This window comes from Leptonychotes weddellii, unplaced genomic scaffold (assembly GCF_054177405.1).
Source record: "Leptonychotes weddellii isolate Sample4059 unplaced genomic scaffold, ASM5417740v2 HiC_scaffold_2992, whole genome shotgun sequence".
Taxonomy (NCBI): domain Eukaryota; kingdom Metazoa; phylum Chordata; class Mammalia; order Carnivora; family Phocidae; genus Leptonychotes; species Leptonychotes weddellii.
This window is the reverse complement of record NW_027895024.1, coordinates 1-5,758: the sequence shown is the minus strand read 5'-3', so window position 1 is coordinate 5,758 and position 5,758 is coordinate 1. Positions and strand designations below refer to the sequence as shown.

The 5,758-nt window shown below is 47.0% G+C and overlaps 1 long non-coding RNA gene across 3 annotated transcripts; it reads left to right on the top strand.

Annotated features, from left to right (window-relative positions):
* Nucleotides 1-774: 774 nt before the first annotated feature.
* Nucleotides 775-5,436, top strand: LOC115942958 (uncharacterized). 3 transcript variants are annotated; one of them, XR_014142165.1, is made up of 4 exons: nt 786-1,085; nt 1,728-1,996; nt 2,313-2,665; nt 5,278-5,434. It is a non-coding gene; the product is annotated as an uncharacterized LOC115942958 (long non-coding RNA). The 3 variants fall into 3 exon arrangements; XR_014142164.1 differs by having other exon boundaries at nt 775-1,085; nt 1,728-2,665; nt 5,278-5,436; XR_014142166.1 differs by lacking the exon at nt 1,728-1,996 and having other exon boundaries at nt 1,071-1,085; nt 5,278-5,430.
* The last annotated feature ends 322 nt before the right edge of the window (nt 5,437-5,758 follow it).

Genomic DNA, 5,758 nt, shown 5'->3' with positions numbered 1-5,758 from the left:
CAACCTGTAAAAAACCTTAAAAAAAAAAAAGAGTCACACGCTCTACCCACTGAGCCAGTGGGGTGCTCCTACTTTTTTTTTGGCCATTAGGATAGGTGTGTAGTGATATCTCATTGTGTGTGTGTGTGTGTGTTTTTTAAGATTTTATTTATTGAGAGAGAGAGAGAGCAGAGGGGAGGGGCAGAAGGCAGAGGGAGAGGGAGAAGCAGACTTCTGGCTGAGCAGGGAGACCAATGCAGGACTCCATCCCAGGACCCTGGGATCATGACCTGAGCCGAAGGCAGATGCTTAACCGAGTCACCCAGGCGCCCCTCTTTGTGGTTTTAATTTGCATTTGCCTAATGGCTAATGATGTTGAACATCTCTTCATGTGTTTATTTGCCATCTGTAAATCCTCTGTAGTGTAATGTCCGTTCTTGTCTTTTGTTTATTTTCTAATTGGATTTTTTTTTTGAACTGTTGAATTGTGAAAATTCTTTATATGTTCTAGATACAAAGCCTGTGTTGGATACATGGTTTGCAAATATTTTCTTTTATCCTGTAGCTTGCTTTTTCATCTTCTTCTCAGGGCCTTTCATAGGGAAAAAGTTTTTAATTTTGATAAGGTTCATTTTACCAACTTTTTCATTTTATGGATTGTGCAAGTCTAAAAACTCTTTACTTGGCCCTCGGTCCTGAAGTTTTTTGTTTTTTGTTTTTTTTTAGAGAGAGAGAGAGGGAGGGAGGGAGCATGAGCAGGGGGAGGTGCAGAGGGAGAAGCCAACTCCCCGCTGAGCAGGGAGCCCCACGCAGGACTCCCCATCCCAGAACCCTGGGTTCATGAAAGCAGAGCTGAAAGCAGAGGCTTAAGTGACTGAGTCACGCAGGCGCCCCTGAAGATATATATGTATTTTTAAAGATTTTATTTATTTATTTGACAGAGAGAGACACAGTGAGAGAGGGAACACAAGCGGGGGAGTGGCAGAGGGAGAAGCGGGTTTTCCGTGGAGCAGAGAGCCCAATGTCGGACTTGATCCTTAGCACACTGGGATCATGACCTGAGCCGAAGGCGCTTAACGACTGAGCCACCCAGGCGGCCCCTGAAGGTATTTTTTTACCATGTTTTTTCTAAACTTTTTATAGTTTTATATTTCAATCTATGATGCATCTAAAAATATTTATTATTTATTTATTTGAGAGAGATTACACACGAGTGGGGGAGGGGCACAGGCAGAGCCCTGCGCTTGGCTGGATGTCAGGAGAGATAGGCCCAGAGCCAAATCAAGAGTAGGATGCTTAAAGACTGAGCCACCCAGGCACCCCTCTATGATCCTTTTTTTTTTTTCTATGATCCATTTTGAATGAATCCTGTTTAAGGTGGAGGTGTAGGTAGAGGTTCTCTTCTTTTCTTTCTTTGCACATGTCCAGTTCCTTCAGCACCAAATTTTTTTTTTTTTTTTTAAGTAATCTCTACAGCCAATCTGAGGCTTAAACTCACAACCTCAAGATCAGGACTCCTGAGCTCTAGGCACTGAGCCAGCCGGCGTCCCAGGACCAGTTGTTGAAAAGGCACAAGTGCCTTTTCACCCCCACCCATTTATTCTATAGCAGTCAGAATGATTTTTTTTTAAAAAATGTGTATCAGATGATGTCATTCCCTGTTCAAAACCTTCCAGTGGCACCACAACATAACCTGGCCTCTCTCTGATGGCATTTTCTTTCTTTCTTTCTTTTTTTTTTTTTTAAAGATTTTATTTATTTGACAGGGAGAGACACAGCGAGAGAGGGAACACAAGCAGGGGGAGTGGGAGAAGGAGAAGCAGGCTTCCTGCGGAGCAGGGAGCCCGATGCGGGGCTCGATCCCAGGACCCTGGGATCATGACCTGAGCCGAAGGCAGACGCTTAACGACTGAGCCACCCAGGCGCCCCTCTGATGGCATTTTCTACCACTGGACGTCCACTGTAATAATATTCCGCGGTCAGATAAACACCAGACTTGCTCCCTCACTTCATGCAGGTCTGTCTGTTCCACTGTCAGAGAGGCTTTTCCCAACCAACCTTTTTAAAATTGTTTACTCCTTCCGTCTTTCTCCCTTGCTCTGCGTTTTCTTAACAGCACTAACATAATGCAATGTATTACATATCAATTTGCTCATTTGTTTATTCTTTGTCCCCATTTCCTACCCCACCAAAACCTCCGAGAGAGTTTACTGCTATACTCTCAGGCCCTGGAATGTGCCCGGCACACAGTAGGTACTCAGTTAATAATGCAGTGCTTGATAGGCTGGGAAGAATGAGTAAAGGTAAAATGAGAAAGGCCTGTCTATTTCTAGGTCAGGTGCCCGTTCGGACTTCGTGCAAAGTGGGAAGCGCCACCTCCCGGGAAGCCAACCTACTCGAGAACGAAGGAAGTGACTCATAGAATCTTAGGCAAAAAAAAAAGCAGCGTGCCGGAAGAGCAAGAAAAAGCAGTGCCGGAAGTTAAACGTCGGAATGTTGCTCCCTAGAATGACATCCAATTCCCAAGAGGAAGTGTGGCCGAGTGGTGTTCTGCAAAACGGACTCCCCGGCAGCCGATCCGGAAAGAAGCGTTCCGCCCCTGCGGGTGCCAGGAACCACGTGGGGCCGAGGCGTGTTTCCGGTGCCGGCGGCCCCTGGAGGAGTTGCAGCTGTAGCAGCTGGAGGGGTGAGAGGGGTTTGAGAAGAAGAGGCGATACTGGGATCGGGGGAGGGGGGAGGGGGGTGGGGGGAGGCGACGGGGTCGGATAAATTCCGCTCTTGAGAGGTGGCCAGAGGGATCGAATGGGAGGGCAGGGCGGGGCAGCGCCGGTGGAAAGGTGCAGACCTGTCAGCGCACGTCCCACGCCACGTGGACTTGCCTTTGTCCGTGGCTGCCTTTTCCATCAGGCCGCGAGGACAGGGGTTGTGCCTTATTTGTCTCTGTCGCGTGCAGTGCTGGGCACGGAGTTGGGGCTCAGTAAGTTCTTGCTGAATGAGTGAATGAATGAATGACTGAATGTGTGTGTGTGTGTCTCGGTAGGTATGGAGGACATTTACAGTATAAATGGTATGAGTATAGAGACAGTTTGTGGCTTGTTTGCCCATTTTCTCCTGGGGAATCCATGCTTGTCTCGAGCTTCCACCGGGAGTTCTTCGCCAGTCCTTGGGTTTTGTCTCTTTTTCTTGAAGGGGCAGGGCGATTACGACTCAGGACATTTTCTTTGCTCTTACTGAATGCTAGGCCGTGTGGCTAGGTACCAGGGACAGACACAGGAACAAACCGTCCCTGTATACAGGCCGCAGACCAGTGGTGGGACGGAAACACAAACAGAAATTAAAATATATTAAGGTGCTATAATAAGAGGTTAACTAAAGTTCGGGAAGATAGAGCCGGGAGGTGGTGTGGCTGTCCTCATTAGGGATTGTCTTTCAAGGTCAGGGGCCTCCTCCTTCCCCATCTTGTGAAGGCAGAGAAGGTCATGAGCCCAGTCTTCTCTGTAAAAGGCAAGGTCTGGGATGGACGTTCGCTGGGCCTCTTTCCTGCATGATGTCCCATCTCAGATATTACTAACGGCTCTAGTTCTCCCACCATCCACCTTTTACCGGTTTGTCTGAATATTCATTATGTCTTATGATGTGGCATAAATTGTATCGGGTTGGGAAATCAGGATTTTGGACCTCATTCTGGTGCTCTAGATTTGTTTGTTTGTAAAATGAAGAGGATTATAATGAAATAGTCTCTAAGACCCCTTCCAGTTCTAATACCATGATTGTGGCAGTAGGTCAAACTGTTTTGTTCTACCTTAGGCCTGACCCCACTTTATCACTGTTGTTTCCCTTCTCTGAATAATTCACAAAGACAGTGTGTCTTTTTTTTTTTTTTTTTTTAACATCTGTGTTCTGACACAGTATTGGGTACAAAACAGATGCTTAGGGACACCTGGGTGGCTCAGTCGTTAAGCGTCTACCTTCGGCTCAGGTCATGATCCCAGGGTCCTGGGATCGGGTCCCGCATCGGGCTCCCTGCTCTGTGGGAGGCCTGCTTCTCCCTCTCCCACTCCCCCTGCTTGTGTTCCCTCTCTTGCTGTGTCTCTCTCTGTCAAATAAATAAAATCTTTAAAAACAAACAAGCAAAAAACCAAAATAAATGCTTAATAGTAGCTTTTAAGTCAAATGGGATAGAAATAATAGCCCCTGCTTTTGGACCCTTGCCCACCCTGGGATATTAGTTCAGGGATAAGGGGACTGAGGAGAAATTGGGTTTTTTGTTTTTCCTTATTTTTTTTTTTTTGCTTAGGGAAAAGTCTTTTTTTTCGCCCCTTAGGAACATTTTTTACACATGTGCTATCCCAGAGTTTTTTCAGTGCAGCACCTTGTGGTGAACACATTCATACACAGCAATAGCACACTCTTCCTTTTCTTTTTTATTTATTTATTTATTTATTTATTTGACAGAGAGAGAGACAGCGAGAGAGGAACACAAGCAGAGGGAGTGGGAGAGGGAGAAGCAGGCTCCCCGCCGAGCAGGGAGCCCGATGCGGGGCTCGATCCCAGGACCCCCGGATCACGACCTGAGCCGAAGGCAGACGCTTAACGACTGAGCCACCCAGGCGCCCCTCTTCCTTTTCTTTTTATTTATTTATTTTAGAGAGAGAGAGCAGGTGCTCCTGAGCAGGGAGGGGCCGAGGGGGAGGGAGAAAGAATCTGAAGCTGACTCTGCACTGAGTGAGGAGCCCATTGCAGGGCTCGATCCCCCAATCCTAAGATCATGACCTGAGCCAAAATCAAGAGTTGGACACTCAACCGACTGAGCCACCCAGGCGTCCCTATAGCACACTATTTTTTTTTTTTTTTAATTTTTATTTATTTATTTTAGAGAGAGAGTGAGAGAGAGAGCACAAGAGGGGGGAGCAGGAGAGGGAGAAGCAGACTCCCTGCCGAGCAGGGAGCCCGATGCGGGACTCGATCCCGGGACTCCAGGATCATGACCTGAGCCGAAAGCAGTCGCCCAACCAACTGAGCCACCCAGGCGCCCCTATAGCACACTATTTTTATGGGCATATACAGCTACCATTGTAGGAACGTTGTTTCTACGTATATCTTTAAAATGTGTCTTCAAAGTAACACAGTGTGGTGAACATACTAGGTATTGAGTTTTTACCAGAGAGACTTGGGAGTTGGCATGACAGATTTAAACCAGCTTACCAGCTTACCCCAATGGGGTAATCTGCTTGAGAAGGATAATGATGTAGGCAGGATATTCAGTGCTGTTTCATCCTCCCAGCTGTTTATCCTCAGGACCATGGCCAACAGTGAACGCACCTTCATTGCCATCAAGCCTGATGGGGTCCAGCGCAGCCTCGTGGGAGAGATCATCAAGCGTTTTGAGCAAAAGGGATTCCGCCTCATTGCTATGAAATTAATTCAGGTAAGTGGACTTCATTCTTCATATTTCTGTTCTCTTGGAGTATAGGGGATCATTGTAGGTTAGCCCCCCTGTTTCTCCCCTCCCCTCCTTTTTAGCCTTCTCCATGTAAGGTGAACACATATGTCCTGATACCTGGAAACTCCTTGGTGCCTAGCATGGTGGCCAAGTCCTACAACAAACCAAGTTACTGGGACTTTTGGAAATAGCCTCCCTTTTCCCTTCGCAATGGGGAGCTCGCATATTACTACAGCGCTGATTTCTTTCTTTCTTTTTTTTTTTTTAAAGATTTTATTTATTTGCGAGAGAGAGAATGAGAGACAGAGAGCGTGAGAGGGAGGAGGGTCAGAGGGA